This window comes from Rana temporaria, chromosome 1, assembly GCF_905171775.1.
Source record: "Rana temporaria chromosome 1, aRanTem1.1, whole genome shotgun sequence".
Classification (NCBI taxonomy): Eukaryota; Metazoa; Chordata; class Amphibia; order Anura; family Ranidae; genus Rana; species Rana temporaria.
In genome coordinates, this window is record NC_053489.1 from 503,557,532 (window position 1) to 503,576,162 (window position 18,631).

Genomic DNA, 18,631 nt, shown 5'->3' on the forward strand with positions numbered 1-18,631 from the left:
AGAATTTAATAGGGTTCTAAAGTTCACACAAACATTTGGTGTGTTCGCAAGTTCTGGTGCGAACCGAACAGGGGGGTGTTCGGCTCATCCCTACTCTCCAGTAATCTATGGTCCACCATAATATAATCAATCCTAGAATATGTCCCGTGAACAGGGGAGAAGAACGTAAAATCCTGTGTGTTTGGATGTAGTATCCTCCAGATATCCACCATCTGGTTATTATACATTTTTTGTTTCTCTATTTGAGCTGAGCGTTATTTATCCCCTGTACTCGGGACGTACTATCGACTGTCGGGTTCATGCAGAAATTAAAATCTCCCATCAAAATCACGTATCCGGGTACTAAAATCCTTCAACTTTCCCATAATTTCATTAACGTACTTAATGGGGTTCACCTTGGGGGCATAGATATTTGCCAAGGTACATTCCATGTCGCCTAATTTGACTTTTAGGAAGTTTCCGTTATCCTAGCCTCCAAAGTGAAACACATTTCTCTCGCAAAACCTATTGCCACTCCCCTTGCTCGCTTTGAGATAGTATCTCCATAGTACCAAATCGGGAACTTAGGGGAGTATAGTTTTACATTAGATTCCAGAGTCAGGTGAGTCTCCTGTAAGAAGACAACATCCGCTCTATACTGCTTGATTTCTTTTAGTACCTTGTGTCTCTTTAGGGGAGTATTTAGACCTCTTAAATTATAGGACAAAAACTTTTTTGCTGTCATCTCGTCTTTTTTTCTTTTTTTTTATGCTGTCCTCGCTTAATCTGTCTGCCGTAATGTATGTGATCGCTCCGTCCAATGATCAGTGGCAATTTACCGTGTTCCATAGTGCCCCGGGTCGGATATTCCTGTGTGCGTGCCCCAGGGGGCACGCGGGAGCGCAATTCTGGGAGGACGTCAATGTACGCCCTCCCAGAGTTAACAAGCCGCCCTGTAGACATATTTTGTCTATGGGCGGGTCGTTAAGTGGTTAATACAATGCATTTGCAGCATCCATGATTTTACACAGCGTCCTTACTCAGGGGCATATCCACTCCTTTAGCCCGTCAATCATAAGTGTAAAATATCGTATATCAAAGTTCACTCATAAGAATTAATTTAAGTGGTTAATACAATGCATCTGCAGCATCCAGGATTTTACACAGCGTCCTCACACAGGGGTATATGCACTCCTTTAGCCCATCAATCATAGGTGCAGAGTATCATACATCATAGCTCTCCTTTCTAAGTCCAGTAACCCTGAGAATGCCTTACCCAAAAGAGCTTCCGTTCCTCTATGCCATGGGTGCTCAACCTGTGGCCCTCCAGCTGTTGCGGAACTACAAGTCCCATGAGGCATTGCAAGCTGCTCACAGTTACAAGCATGACTCCCAAAAGCAGAGGCATGATGGGAGTTGTAGTGCCAAAACATCTGGAGGGCCACAGGTTGAGCACCCATGCTCTATGCTGACAGTTTTAGCCGCTTTCGATGGGCAGGCTTTAAATGGACATTGTAGTTTTACCTGATCCAGCTGGCGTTCCACTTGGGGAAAGGAGAGGGCGCAGGAGGGGGAGAGAGATCCAGGGTGGAGATGACTCTGTAGCGCACCGCTGATTGATGTTACCTCAGCGTCCTAAATGCTGTTCCGACTGCTAAGGGAGACGCGGCTATGGCTCACATACGGGAGCTTCGTTGGTGGCATCGCAGCCTCTCACTCTGCGTTCCGACCACTGTTCTCCCTGGAGATTCCTCCCTCGCTACACATACATCACGTCCTCATCGCCCAGCTCGCCAACAGCTATTTTGAAAGAGTAACTATAATACATTGATCTTTTCATGATTCATTGCCTAATTTTTTATACCTATTGATTGATTTCTTGTGATACATAGTTTGTTCTTTCCCGATTATATAACTATTTTGATTTTCCAATTTTAATTATGTTCTGTTTTTGCACTATAGTAGCATACCATTTTTACATAGTTTAACACTTACTCCTTCTGCAGGGGAATAACTGTTGGGCTTCGCAATACGCATACTATTGTCTGATATTGTCCATCCACAAATCTAATTATTATTATATATATATATATATATTTATTGTAAATACATGTCTAGTGAATAAATATGAATTTATTTCTATATTTAGTCTGTATTCATATCGATCAATTTGTGCTTTTTTAAAGAATTTGACTGGTCTAAAAAAATTACTTAATATAACTCATTGTTCAGGAAATTCCTGACACAAACACATAACATAAGAAATATGGTGGTGTATGGTACTGTAACTGTAGCCTGCCCATTGGTTGACAAACTGGTACTTCTTCTTTTATAAAGATCATCTCACTGGAGCAATTTGTCCTTTTTTGTTTAGAGGCCCAGAGAGAAGGGTGGGAGAGGATTGATTTTGCTGTTGCATATAGTATGTGTGTTGCATAGAGAAAGACAATGTCAGTTACAGTTTAAGAGTGTAAAGCCCTGTACACACGGGCCAGAGCCTCGTCAGGAAAAACACGTAGTTTTTCCTGACGAGATTCTTGGCAAGAATCTCTTGCCAACCTAGTGTACAAACACTCCATTCAAAAGAACCTCCGTTCTTTTGAATGGCACGAACGCAGTGACGTAATCGACTATGACGAGCATGCGCTCATCCATTCTATGCCACCGTCGCCGCCATCTTGCTACACCCTACCTATGCCTTGGAAGCTACCGCACATGCGTCAAAGTCATTTTGAGCATGCACTGGTTTCCACGGCGACAGATAAGTATACATTGGGTTTCTCGGCAGGAAAAAACTGCCGAGAATCACAACGAGAAAAAAGAGAGCAGGTTCTCTATTTTTCTCGTCGAGATTCTGGGCAGTTTTCTTGATGAGAAACCTCAAAGCCTCGCACAGACGCACCGTTTACCCGTCAAGAAAGCTCTGCCAACAGTTTTCTTGCTGGTTCTTGCCGAGAAAACCGTGCGTGTGTACGAGGCTTAAGAGACATTTGCTTTACTGCTCTAAATGCTTTTAGTGTTATTTCTGTTTTTGAAATTGCAGACAAATATGTAAGTGCCATTCTGCATCTGTAACTTATGCTAGTTATTAGAGTTTCTGTGCATTTGTCAAATTGTTTGAAGGGACTGTTTTTTTTTTTTTTTTTTTTTTTTTTTTTTAATCAATAATGTTTATTGCGGTTTTAAGATAAGTACAGAAAGAAGAGATACGGTTAGCGTTACTATGCATATCTAATGTCATGCACACAGTTTAGATGCATTTTCATAACAGCTCAACCAAACAGGTAAACTTTCCAAGTTTCAGTTACATTCTGCTTCGATTTGCCTTTGTCTTCTAAGATATATATGACACTCTTAGCATGTGCTTAAAACCAAGGGTATAATCTACATGTCAAACTGCTTGTAGTGTACTGATCACAGATAATCCTCTGCCCTGGACCATTGTGTCCAGGGAGCCCAGATGTCTCGGGACCGTTGGATTCTCCCTACGCTAGATGCCAACATGACTTCGTAGTTGTGGTGCGTGTTAACCTGATCTAATGTCTGCTCGATGGAAGGAACTTGTGTGGACTTCCACAGTCTTGTAATGGACAGTCTGGCCGTCAGAAGTATGTTAGTCACTACTACTCTATGTGAAACATGGACTTTCTCTATCGTCAGGTTTAGTAATGCCAAGGCCGGTGAGAGGGGTACCTGAGTTTTAGTTACGTCCGAAAGGATTCGGAATATTGTTGTCCAGTAAGGCTGGATGATAGGACATTGCCATAGGATGTGTAGGAGATCGCCTTTTTCCTTGTTGCATCTCCAACAAGTGTCTGGCGTTGCAGGACTAAAGACCGCTAGTCTCGTCGGGGTAAGGTACCATCTAAGTGAAATTTTTTGTGTAAGTTCCCAGAAGGCTGAGTTTTTGGTGGATCCGTAAATGGATCGGAGTGCTAACTGCCACTGTGGCACAGAAAAGATGTGCCCTAGATCCGCGTCCCAGTGGAAGTGAGGTTTTACTTTGGTAAAGGTTCTCTTTTGTTGGAAGATGTTGTAAAATAGGGAGATCCCCTTCAAGTGTGGTTTAGAATTAGTCAAGAACGTCCACACTTCCGGGGGAAGAGTATACAACCAGTTGGACAGCTGATTAACACAGTGTTTTATCCTGAGGTAATTGAATAGTTCTGTGCATTTGAGGTTAAACTTTTCTTGCAATAGCGAAAAGGGCAGTAGAGTCCCGTCTTGGAGAATGTCGCCTAGGAGTTTTATTCCCTGAGAATACCAATGTCTGAGAGAGAGGTCTGAAGTAAAATGTTGTAGCGTTCCTATTGGGATAGGTGGAGCTAGCGTGAAGTTGTAGGTATGGCCCAAGCTTACTAACTTTTGCCACGCGGTGGCGGCTGCTTTCATTGTGGGGGGAAGCGAGTTGGACACTGGGACTCCCATCGGGATCCCCAGTAGCCAACTCTTCAGGTCGGGGTGCTGGAGTGTAGTCTTTTCCAACGAGCCCCAGAGGGAGTCCAGGGGTAGTCGGAACCAACTCCGAAGTTGAGTCAGTATTGTCGCCCAGTAGTAGTCTTCAAAATCGATTGAGCCCACCCCTCCCGCTAATTTATGTTTGGTGAGCATGTGCTTGGCGCATCGGGGCGTCTTCCCTTGCCACAGGAATCTATTAAGAAGTGTTTGAAGTGCCCTAAAGAATGCTTTTGGTATAGGAATGGGGATAGTGCGAAAGAGGTATAGAATTTGGGGTGAGTACATCATCTTGAAAGCTGCTAGCCTCCCTGACCAGGATAGCTCGTGTTTTGCAATGTTTTGCACGTCCCCTTGAAGCTTGGCGAGGAAGGGTTTATGGTTGCTTGAATATAAAGCCTTTGTTGATCTCGTGAGTTTGATTCCTAGGTACGGTATTTCTTGGTCTACCCATGTGAAGGGACATTGGTTCTGGAGAAGGTTCTTGGACGTGGCGTCTAATACTAAGTCTAGTACAAAAGATTTACTAGCGTTCAATTTATAATAGGAGACTTTACTAAACCATTGAAGCGTGTCGTGCGCTGCTATCAGAGACGATGTGGGATTCGTTAGCATGAGAATAACGTCGTCCGCGAATAGACTAATTTTGTGGCTGTGGGGTCCAATTGTAAAGCCTGATATTTTAGGGTTCCGTCGAATGTGTTCTGCTAATGGTTCTATCAGCAGATTGAAAATTAGTGGGGATAGCGGGCACCCCTGCCTCGTACCGTTAGTTATTTTAAATGGGCATGAGAGCATATCTGCCGAGAACACTCTGGCCGAGGGGGTAGTGTAAAGAGCAAGCAGAGCGTTCAATATCTGCCCCTGAAATCCAAATTTTTCCAGCACCCTCCCAAGGTATCCCCAGTGTACCCTATCGAACGCCTTCTCTGCGTCCAAAGACAGGAGCAGAGAAGGCGTTCCCGTAGACTCCGCATGGTGAATGATGTCGATCAGCCTCCTAGTGGCATCTGAGGTTTGTCTACCAGATGTGAACCCGGACTGGTCCCTGTGTATCAGAGTGGGCATGACGTCAATCAGACGAGTGGCAAGGGTTTTGGCATAAATTTTTAAATCTAGATTTAAAAGCGATATGGGGCGGAAGTTTTGCGGGCAAATAGGATCTTTCCCTGGTTTAGGTAGAGTAATAATTACTGCTTGTAGGGTTTCACTCGGGAATGCAGAGGAAGAAACTATAGTGTTGTAATGAGAGGTCATGTGCGGGGCTAGTTGCTGTCCATATTGTTTATAGTATTCTCCCGTTAGTCCATCGGGACCCGGTGACTTCCCCTTTGGGAGTGAATTTATGGTAGCTAGGATTTCGTCAGCTGTGAAAGGGTCATTCAGTCGTGACAGCTGTTCACGCGTCAGCTCCGGTAGTTGAACCTGTTTAAGAAAATCATTGATATCGTCAGGTGTAGGCTGGTGAGTGTCTGGGTCCTGCCTTAAGTTGTAAAGGTCGTTGTAATAGTCGCTGAAGGCGTCCGCTATTTTTTGAGGGTCCCTAAGTTCCGCATTGGTGTGTGGGTGATATATTCGCTCTATTTTGTTTTTCAGCCTGCGACCCTTGATACGATGGGCGAGAGCTTTGCCCGCTTTGTTCGATGTGGAGTACGAGACTGCCTTAAGCTTTCTCTGTGTATGCTCAAATGAGTGTAGGAGGAGCATTCTCAGTTCTTGCCTCAGTGTTAAAATTTGCGCCGAGCGAGACGGCAATGTAGTTTGTTTATTTAGACGTTCCATGTTGTCAATCTGTGAGATAAGTGTATCTGTACGCTTAATTCTGTTTTTCTTGTGTTGGGAACTAAGCTTGATTAGTACGCCCCTTACATACGCCTTGTGAGCGATCCACACCATGCCCGGGTCGGACACCGAGCCAACATTGTTATGGAAGTATTCCGTTAAACTATCTGCAATTTCATGTGTGTAAGAAGGGTGTTGTAGGACATAGTTGTTCGCTCTCCATAAGTGAGACGGTTTTGGTTTGGGTATATCTGCTATGGAGATCGTGATAGGTGCGTGGTCCGACCAAGACGTGGTGTGGATTTCTGCTGCATATACCTCCTGAAGTAACCACTTGTCTGATAAGAATAAATCAATACGAGAATATGTTCCATGGAAGGGGGAGAAATAGGAATAATCCCTCTCCGATCCATGCAAGCATCTCCATACATCCAACAAATCGTGTCTGCTCAGGAATGGCTTCAGAGGAGATTCCCTCCTTTTCGCAGCCGTTGTGGAATCTAGGTGTACCTCTGGGACCAGATTAAAATCGCCACATATAAGTAGGCGGCCTTGTTTCAAGGGTTTTAAGATTTTCATCAGTTTGTTGAAAAATCTCATCTGTTTCACATTCGGAGCATACACGTTTACCAGGGTGAACCTTACATTGTTAATGGTACAAATGAGAATGATATATCGACCCTCAGGGTCTATTATCGACTGCTTCAGTTGAAACAGGAGCGAGTCTTTAATTGCCACCATAACGCCTCTTTTTTTTGAGGTGAAAGGTGCAGAGAAAGTCTGAGTGAAATGTCGATGTCTGCAAATTGGAGCCGCTGTGGAGATAAAGTGGGTCTCCTGGACGCACAGGATGTCGCACTTGAGGTCCATAGCAGTCTTCCATAATGAGTGTCTCTTGGCTGGATGGTTAAGTCCATTCGCATTGATGGAAAGTATGTTAATTGGCATTGTGCTGGTTGTGTATCACTGGCAGGTTAGCACTTACGGTTGTGTGAGGATTCTGCGAGCGTGCGGTCCAGGAGTTGGAATATGCAGGCGAGCAGTAACACTGGCGGCGTCCACGCGGTTACACGTAGTTGGCACTTGCGAGGAAATATCTGTGAAAAGCTGAAGATAGACTAAATACTAATATTGAGCTGTAACAAGTCTAAGAACGCTGATTAGCGAACTAGGTGGAGTATCCACCAACCGTAGCAACCGGTGGGATAGAGGGTCAGCAATGCCCTACTAAGCCACTGCAGGGGCAACAAAGTCAAGTTAAACAGAACACTGGCAACCTGGAACAAACGCAAAAAAAAGAACAGTTAAGAGGTCAGTGGAGGTGAATGGCTAATAGCCGAGGGGGAGATCTTCCATGACGCTTTGTTGGCCCGTTAAGTACAGGATCCGTGCCTTCCCTCAGGTAAGCTTCCTATCCTGGTAGCTCCGCGGCGGGCGAGGGCCCCTTTGCTCCAAAGGGGTTTCGGAAGGTTGTGGCGGGTCTGGGATGATCCCCCATGAGTGCAGAAGTTGGAGACCCTTGTCCAGGGTATGTATCACATGCGATGCCCCATTTCTAGTAATAAGCAAAGATGCAGGGTACCTCCATTTGAATTGGATGCTGTGATTGTGCAGTCCTTTGGTGACCGGGTTAAGCTGCCTCCGCATTTGCAGGGTATATTTAGACAGATCCGCATACAATGATATCCCCTCGTAGGGTCCAGGGAGTGACGGATTATTTCTGGCAGTCGTGAGAAGTCTTTCCTTAATGTGGAAAAAATGCACCCTCATCAAGACGTCTCTGGGGACTGAAGCTGCGAGGTGTGAGGGTTTGGCAATTCTGTGAATACGATCCACAATTAGGTCCCTGGGCGACGCGTCAGGGAGAATTGCGCGCATTAATTCCTTTGTATATCTGGGAAGGTCAGGTGGGAGGATAGATTCAGGAATACCTCTCAGTTTCACATTATTTCTCCTGGACCTATCCTCCAAATCTGCTAACTTGCTTCTCATCCAGGCTTGGTCATCTTTTACCTCATGTAGTGAATCTATAAGATCATTGACTGTCGAGGTGCATTCCTCCATACTGTCTTCCAGGCGTGTCACTCTGTTGTCAATAACTGTCATGTCAGCCGACATTTTAGTAAATAGGGAGGACAGGTCTGTCATCAGGGATCCCTGCAGAGATAATAGCATGTCCTTTAGTGTCGTATCCAGGACAGGCTGTCCTGATGTGGGGAAGGACGCCATGGATGACTGCAGGGCCTGGTTGGAAGTCAGGGGACTAAAGGCCTGGGGCTCGAGTAATGCTGCCTGTGCCTGTGGTTGATCTAGCCGTATGCGGGCTTTGGCCGGGCTGCCTGTGATGGGGTTTTCCCTTATTCTGGCCGTGGGGGATAGCGGCGGGCTGTGTGACCTAGATCCATCCGGAATCTCGTCTGGGAGATCCGTGTACGCCGTCGGAGCTGCTGCCGCGCCGTCGCCATCTTGCGGCTGACTAACCTTATGCTGCGGCGTGGTGAAGAAAGCCGTCAGCTTCTGCGGCTTCAGCTCGGTCACCCTCTTCCGCGACATGGTTCTCCTCAGTTGCGGGGATGTGTGTTGAGAGGCTGGCGGTCGATCGTGAGCAGGAACGGGCCGTTTGCTGCTGTTCTGTCCCCCTCAGCTAGCGAGCTCTCGGTCTAGGCGTCCATCTTCGGCGCTGGCAGACCACGCCCCCTCTTGAAGGGACTGTTGACAGGCTGTCAAAACATTTATTTTTAATAGAAATTGCAGGAAAAAAAAAAACTTTAATATTGTGTGAGATTCACACTGTTCACTAAAGTGCCTTTGCATTTCCTTAGGCTGCATGTATGTGTCCATCTAAAAATGGGCTTGCAGTACTTCAAGCTAAAGAGCTATACAGCAAGCAAGGTTTCTATGCCTTGTAGACACACATCCCATTCTCAGTTTCCAAATACACTAAAGCCCTGTACACACGATCGGTTTGTCCGATGAAAACAGACCGATGGACTGTTTTCATCGGACAAACCGATCGTGTGTGGGTCCATTGGTGAAAAAAATAGAACATGTTTTAAATTTTTCCTATGGATATAAAAACGATAGAAAAAACGGATCGTCTGTGTGGAAGTCCACCAGTCAAAAATCCAAGCATTGCTCATAATCAAGTCAACGCATGCTCGGAAGCATTGAACTTAATTTTTTCTTAGCATGTCATAGTGTTTTACGTCACCGCGTTTTGGCATGGTCGGATTTTTGACTGATGGTGTGTAGGCAAGACTGATGAAAGTCAGCTTCATCGGATATCCGGCCAAAAAAATCCAGCGGATTAGATTCCATCAGATATCCGATCGTGTGTACAAGGCTTAAGTGCCTCCCTGAAAGAGACAACATTTTCTTCTTACATACAAGTGTTTTTTGCTTTAGCTCCCATTATCACAACTGTAATTGCTGTGCATGTATTAGAACAGTTGCACTTGCAACGTTATATATCTAAAATGTTACACGTGCAATACAATTGTGTGTTTTTATGTACAAATCTACCATTACTAGACTTTCTTAAGCAACAGAACAGTTGCCCACTGACTTTTATGCAATCCCCTTTTTGCAATCTCCACAAAAATGATTTGAAAATAATCACATAAAATATTCTATCAATGAATAGTCAATGATAGAAAAGTATTGGAGTGTCCTGATAGATCGTAGACTTAAAACATCTAATGTTTCAAAAGGTATTGTATATTTTACAGCTTACCAATCCATTTTTTTTCCTATTTTCACCTGGTGATCTGGCCAGTAACACACTTCCTGTCTTTGGGTGGCTCCACTCCACTTGACTAACAAACTACATCTGAACACCAGCTATTGCTTTTAAGCAGTTACAGCAAGTTTTTTTTTCTTTTGGGATAAATGTTTTACATACAGTAAATGAATATAGACTAATCATTGTAAGAATTATGTAAGAATTGTGATGACCTTAAAGTGAATTACTCAACACCAGGTTCACTATACTGTATATGGACCACTTATGTTTTAATACAGGCATACCCCACTTTTAAGTGTACAACATGATCATATCCCCCTTAATATGCTCTTCTCAAGAGAAAATACACTCAGTTCAGCTAATCTTTCTTCAAAGCTGAGCTCATTCATGTGAGTGAGTGAGTGAAAAACTTGTAAAGCGCAACACATGCTAACTGAATCGCCTCTGGGCGCTGTTTCCATTCCATGGGTAAGGAAAAAGACCCCTTGACCTCAGAAGAGATGGGTATTAATCTTTCTCCTGAAGGCCAAGTGGTCTGACTCTAATCGGATGGTAGTTGGTAGCGCATTCCACAGCCGAGGTCCCTGGACTGCAAATCTTCGTTCTCCTTTGGACTTGTATTTGGCTTTGGGTATTTGGAGTAGATTTTGATTTGTGGATCGCAGAATGTGATTTGGGTTATGGGCTTTTATTTTTTCGCATAGATATTGGGGGGCATTTCCGTGAATACACTTATGCGTTAGGCAAAGTGCCTTGAAAGCGATTCTGTCTTTTACTGGCAACCAATGAAGGGCTCTCAGCGAAGGTGAGATTACGTCCCATGTTTTTTGCCAGTCACTAATCGAGCGGCCGTATTTTGAACTACTTGCAAACAAATTATTTGGTATTTGGGGAGTCCTAGATAGAGGGCATTTGCGTAGTCCAGTCTGGAATTGATGATTGTTCCCACCACGACTGCAGTATCCTCTTTCGGGATAAAGGGGAGGAGTCGGCGTAGTAGGCACAGCAGATGATGGGATCCGCTGACTACAGACCCTATTTGTGCATCCATTGTCATGTAGGAGTCAAAAATGACTCTGAGACTTTTGACTTTGGTGCTAGGGGTGATATTTTTTCCCAGAATGGGCGGGGGGTCCAAGTTGACGCAGGGTGACTTTTCCGGTTTGCGTGAAACAGGAGAAGTTCTGTTTTTGAACCATTGAGCTTAAGATAACTGGATGTCATCCAGCTATCTATTAGATAGAGGGATTTCTCTAGTCCAAGAGAATGGTCCTTTTTGTTGCAGATGCGGAAATACAGTTGAGTGTCGTCTGCATAGGAGTGGCAAAGTAACTTCTGGTTCCTGATGATTTCAAAGAGGGGGCAGAGATAGATATTGAACAATAGGGGTGACAAGGGAGATCCCTGAGGGACTCCGCATGATACTGTACATTTTTCAGAAGCGAAAGATCCCAGTTTCACTGTTTGTGATCGGTTTTCCAAGAATGAGGAGAACCAGCGTAAATCACCTTCCGCTACTCTGGCCACTTCAGTTAGCCTAGCTAGTAGTAGTCCGTGGTCTACAGTGTCGCACCGCGCTTAGGTCCAGCAGGATCAGGAGACAAGATTATCCTTCATCTGTGGTCTCTAGAACGTCATCCCATATTTTGACCAGTGCCGTTTCTGTTCCGTGACCCGGACAGAAGCCTGATTGGAACGTGTCGAGTAATTTATGGGTGTCTAAATTCATTTGCAGTTGTTGTACAACTTCTTTCTCCATTATCTTGGAGAAAACATTGAGACCTGTTATGGGCCTCCGGTTATTTGGGTTTTTGGGGTCAAGGGTGTCTCTTATCAGTTTGCTTGTCCTTCGCTGCGCTCCAGTTCCCCAATATCTTTTTTTTGTAAACTGGTGCCCAAAAGTGAACTGCATATTCTAGATGAGGCATTACTAATGAATTGTGCAGTGGCAAAATGATGTTGCAGTTCATACCTCTCTTACTACAAGAAAGGATTTTGATCACTTTTGAAACCTCTACTTGGCATTGCATGCTATCATTAACCCCTTGCCGACCGCCCACCGTAGTTTTACGGCGGCAGGTCGGCTCGGCTGCGGCAAATCACGTAAAATATAAAGTGATTTTGTATTGCAGCCACTAGAAGCGCGCAATGGTTGCCGATGCAAGTGCCCGGCAGGCGCGATCACCACCAGGCACCTGCGATCCCTCGTTACAGAGCGAGAACCGGGAGCTGTGTGTGTAAACACACAGCTCCTGGTACTGTCAGGGGGAGAAATGACTAATCACATGTTCATACAATGTATGAACAGCGATTTGTCATTTCCCCTAGTCAGTCCCACCCCCCCTACAGTTAGAACACACCTAGGGAACATAATTAACCCCTTCCTCACCCCCTAGTGTTAACCCATTCACTGCCAGTGACATTTTTACAGTAATCAATGCATTTTTATAGCACTGATCGCTATAAAAAATGCCAGTGGTCCCTAAAATGTGTCAAAAGTGTCCGCCATAAGGTCGCAGTACCGATAAAAATCGCAGATCGCCACCATTACTAGTAAAATAAATATTAATAAAAATGCCATAAATCTATCCCCTATTTTGTAGATGCTATAACTTTTGCGCAAACCACTCAATAAACGCTTATTGCGATTTTTTTACGAAAAATATGTAGAAGAATACGTATCAGCCTAAACTGAGGGAATTTTTTTTTTTTTTACATATTTTTGGGGGGTATTTGTTACAGCAAAAAGTAAAAAATATTCATTTTTTTTTTAAATTGTCTCTTTATTTTTGTTTATAGCGCAAAAAATAAAACCCGCAGAGGTGATCAAATACCACCAAAAGAAAGCTCTATTTGTGGGAAAAAAAGGACACCAATTTTGTTTGGGAGCCACGTCGCACAACCGCGCAATTGTCAGTTAAAACAACGCAGTGGACTTCTGGTTCCGGCGCCGCATGAGAGGGCGATAGACAGACACCGCTCCCGCCCCCATCCTCCCGTTTTCTGCCACAGAGCCCGGCCAGAGCTTCGAGGTGTCCCTCCCTCACCCCTGATCCAGAGCGGGTGCATATGGATCGCTTTGTAGAGCGATCGTACACTCGAGCGGTCTCCTCCACACCTCCCGCGGGAGACGCGGCTCCAGGCACAGCCAAGATGGCGGCCGCGCAGCATACGGGGGAATCTCCTCAGCCACACGCTGCCCCGGACACTCAGGCAATTGACCCCGCATCACCAGCGGACATTGCCCATCAGGTGGTCGCCCTGCTGGGACCCACTCTAGCTGCCACAGTAGATGCCGCTGTACAAAGGGGGCTTGAGCAGCTTCACCTGGAAGTGCAGTCACAGGCCCAGAGAATTGCACAGACAGAGGACAGAATATCTTCCCTGGAAGATGATTCCACTGCTCAGTCCGCCATTTTAGCTCGCATAACCGCTGAAAACAGGGAGTTATGGAGCAAGTTAGACGACCTTGAGAATCGTTCCAGGAGGAACAATATGCGCATTATTGGACTGCCAGAATCAGTTGCTAACAACCAGCTCGCTAACATATGCGCTAAAGTTATCCCTGAGCAACTTGGACTCCGCATACCCTGCGCGGATCGAACGCGCCCATCGCATCGGTTAATACATGGAGAGCCGCACCAAACCCAGACATGTCATTGTTAAATATCTGAACTACGCTGATAAAACCGCCATAATGCAGGCATTCCGCCGCACGCGCTCCCTCTCGCTGGATGGATCAAAACTACTGCTGTTTGCTGATTACTCCATCGAGGTGATGAAACAGCGCAAGGCATTCTCCGCAATCTGCACAGCTCTGCACCGTGATCAAGTAAAATTCTCCCTGGTGTATCCAGCCACCTTGCGCATCCAAACTAAGTCAGGGGAGCACCTCACTTTCTCATCGCCTGAAGAAGCGGATCGCTACCTTGCGTCGGCCGACGCCGGAATGGATCACACCAACTCTGCAGAGGACTCCTCCTCGTCACCGGCCACTTCTTCTGCAACCCGCAAGCAGCCTGGCAGCCCGATCAAACAACCATACAAGCGGAGTCGCGTTGCTCCTCGGACGGATCCTTCAAACAGCCACTGAAACAGTGTCTTGGAGACTATCTGTCGACGGAGACCCATAAGAGATGGGTAGTATTATCATCACTCTTTCTCCCTTTTTGAGTTGACTCTCTACATGCACTGTAGCTTCCCAGAACTTAAGCCGCTCGCCCATCTCTGCCCTGATTAGCAACTCTTCCCCACTCAGTTAGCTAGCGCCCTCTTACCCCTCTTACCCCTCCCTTTTTTTTCCTCTCCTCCTCCACCCTCCCCCCCTACTCCTCTGAAGCTCATACTTTAACCTTACGGAAGGGAGTGGGCGAATGACGGGGGTTTTTCCATGCGCTTTACTCTCATGAGGAAAAAAGTGAGGTCCTCCATGTTTGATAGGTGCCTTAGGCACTGGACCTTTGTGTTGTTGTTTATGTATTGTATTGGTTTACTGTTTACACTGGTTGTGTTTACCTGTTTTATATCTGTAACCTTAGGATGCTTACAATATTTGGGTGACCCTCGGATTGATGACGCGATGCCGGAAGGCATACTTCATTCCACGCTTCGAGCTCAATACATACCTCCAGCCCAGACATGGCCTCCTCAACCGATGGGAATCACCTGAAGATTGTGTCATGGAACGTTAAGGGGCTTCGTTCTCCAAGTAAGCGCATGTCCATTCTTAGACACTTGAAGCGTCTCCGGACGGATGTGGTCCTGCTTCAGGAGACCCATCTCTCCGCAGATGACTTGACCCGGCTGCGCAAATTGTGGGTGGGAACTGTATATGGATCGCCAGCCGTGGGGCGCAAGGCTGGAGTGGCCATTCTCCTACATAAGAACCTGAAACACACTTTTAAGGACGTTCAGACTGACCTGATAGGCCGTAAAATCACGCTACACCTGACCTTAGCTGGCAAGGACGTAGCCATCACTAACATATACGCACCCAATTCACCGGACACCTCGTTCTTTCAGGACTTGGTGGCCTGGATACTAACTGCCCCGAGTACTTTACATCTAGTGGGAGGGGACTTTAATTCAGTTATGTCCACGACACTTGACCGAGTGGGCGACACTGCACATAAAACAACCGGACTTGCCGAACCGACCTCGATCCCGACGCTCCTAACACATGCCATAGACTCCATGCACTTAATTGATGTGTGGCGGTTAGCACACCCGACGGACCGGGATTATACCTTCTACTCCCCGCCTCACAACTCTTTTTCCCGCATTGATTACTTTTTTGCCTCCCCCACACTTCTCCCATTGCTATGCGACTCGGAAATCGCTGACGCCAGAATCTCAGACCACAGCCCCATTGCGGTCCAATTGATTAATCCCCAACCTTCTTCTCCCTCACGCGTATGGCGCTTCCCCTCATACCTGGTGGATAATGAGGACTTCCGCCACATGCTTTATGAAGCGTGGACGGAATATACCTCTACTAACGAACCACACCTTACGGAACCAAACCTGTTCTGGGAGGCTGGTAAAGCCTTCCTAAGAGGGAAAATAATCTCCTACACCACCCAATTTAAGAGGAATGCCAGACAACATTATCTGCTAGCGAGTGACACTCTACGCTCAGCGCACAAACTACTTACACTTCACCGTACGCCTGATAACATACGCACGTGGAGAAAAGCCAAACGAGAATTTGACCTCTGGGCCGAACAACAAGAACTGGTTAAAAACTCCTATTCTAAATTACATTTTCATAGGTTTGGTAACAAAGCGGGTAAACTGCTGGCAAAGCTATGCACGGGGCCAAGGCGGCCCACCCATATCTCTGCCCCAAAGGATCCAGCTGGCACCATGGTTACCTCGCCTACTGAAATTAGTAAAATACTGGTTGACTATTATACAACTCTGTACTCGGCAGATCCGACTGACCAGCCCGCTGCCGAAGCCCTTCTGGCTAAGGTCCGACTGCCCAAACTCCAAGGGGACCACTTAGCTGCTCTTAACGCACCCATAACTGTTGAAGACATCCAACAGACGATCAAATTCTTGACCTCTGCTAAAGCTCCAGGCCCGGACGGTTACACGGCCGAATTCTACAAACTAACTAAAGACTTTATTCCTGATACACTGAAGCATGTATATGCAAACATGTGGGATGGGGGCCCTTATCTCCCTACGGGCACGCAGGCACATATTAGATTGCTGGCCAAAAAAGGTAAGGACCCCTCGCTTCCGGGATCATACCGCCCAATTTCACTAATCAATGTGGATGTAAAAATACTATCCAAGATTATTGCGTCCCGCTTAGCCCACCTACTTCCCTTTATGCTACACCCGGCACAGTCAGGATTTGTCCAGGGACGCTCAGCCACTCTAAATATACGGAAGGTTCTAATGGCGTTGGAATATGCTAAAATGAACCCAGACCAAGACGTTGCCATATTGTCACTTGATGCCGAGAAGGCCTTTGACAATATCAGTTGGTCCTGGCTGTTCCGGGTGATGACAGATTTTGGTTTCTCGGGTCCAGTTGTGCGTTTTTTACAGCGAATGTATGAATCCCCTACTGCGCGCCTGGTCACCCCTGACTTTATCTCTGACACGATCCCCCTGACGAAAGGAACAAGACAAGGCTGCCCCCTTTCCCCTCTACTTTTCAATATTGCTATCGAGCCTTTATCACGACTACTCAATTCCCCGGACGGGGTCAGTGGCATTACAATAGGTCCCCAATCTCTCCGTTCCGCCCTATTTGCTGACGACATATTGTTATTTTCTACACAACCCCTCGCTGACTTTGACAGGTTACGGCAACTATTTCATACTTTCAGACTGTGTTCTGGTTTCCGAATTAATTTTGACAAAAGCAAAATTTTATCGCTTCAGCCCAAAATGGCTGCCAAATGGCAACTTCAATCCCCCTTTGCCATAGCGGCGCACCACATTACATATCTAGGCATTCACATCGGCCGAGAACCTTCCACTTTATACACACTGAAATTCCCCATGTTAATATCTAAAATTGTGAAGGAGCTGGAAGCTTGGGCGGCCCTTCCCCTCTCACTCTTTGGGAGATGTCACCTCTTTAAAATGGTGTTGTTTGCACGCCTACTCTATCCTATGCAGACCATACCTCTCTTATTGAAACATTCTGACGTAACAAGGATCCATAAAGCATTGTCTGCCTTCCTATGGTCTCGCAAGAAACCGCGCATTGCCCTGCAAAAACTATGTCTCCCGAAGTCTGAGGGTGGGGCGGGCCTGCCCAATATCCGTTTCTATAATCTTGCATGCTTACTTAGGCAGGGCCTTGATTGGTTATCTGGCAGATCTAAATACTCCAATACCATGCTCGAGGGTGCCTCGACCTTCCCATATACTCTACCAGCCATTCTTCATTCAAATCCCAACAAATTACCGACGTGCCTCAGGTCAAGTGTACTCATCAAGGATACAGTTATAGCCTGGAGGGAGGTGCGGAGGCTGCTGGGGTTGCCCTCCAGCGTTTCATGCCACCTGCCAATACTAGGCAACCCAATGTTCCTCCCCTCCACTCTACACAAAGCCTTTGAACAGTGGAACATTAGGGGCCTTACCAACATTTCATTGATGTATCTCAATGCCCCTGGCAAGTTTAAGACATTTCAAACCCTGTCAAGGGAATTCTCTCTACCAGCGACACATGCCTTCTTCTACCACCAATTGGTCAGTTATTTACGCTCATGCTACAGCCCTGGGACTGATCCCTTGCAAAAGTCCTTTATTGATGCTGTACTACGCAGGAATGACTACTCCATCTCCACCCTATACTCTCACCTTATTGAACATCAGTCTGCCAAGTATTGTCTTAAGCCCTTTCAGAAATGGTCCCAAATATTTGAAGATGAGAGCCTTTCTGAGAAAATCCTTGACGGTTACAGGCGAGTGCACAAACTCGTAATTTCGGAAACATGCGTGAGACCCAATTCAAAATTATTCATAGAGCATACTATGCTTTCCGTATCAACAAAGCTGAACCAACCCAGGAGCGGTGCCCTTGGTGTTCCACCCCTCGCCCCACGCTGCTTCACCGCTTCTGGGAGTGCAAACCTATTGTTGAATACTGGGACTCTGTTTTGTCCTTTATCTACAGGATTGCCAAAATACGGGTCCCCAGACATTTCCTGTTATGCCTATTCGGATCGGACCCACCCCCGACCACGCCATCGACAAATAGCTTGCTTCCCATCTCTCACTGGACGCAGGTCTGCCTTCTGGTGGCCCGCAGGACTATAATGTCCCATTGGATCAACCCATCACCACCAAAACTACCAGCGGTGAAAAAGGCCCTCATGTCACTTTTCTATCTGGAGAGGTTGGACACCATCGTGTTGAACTTTCGGTCCACCTCACGATTCTTTACGAGATGGCGAAAATTCATGGAACATTCCTTCGACCAAGAGGATTTGCAAACACTCATGCAACCATTCCGCTATACAGATTGGTATCTCAAACAGAACCTTGCAAACTCGCTAGGCAGCCTCAAAGTTTCCAATCTGTCTGACCCTTCTATGTTTCTGCCACCCTGAACCATGGCACCATATGCTAGTTACTCCTTGACGTTCGTGACCCCTTCTTACCTTTTATCTGTGAATATCACCCATTGCCACCTCAGCAGCC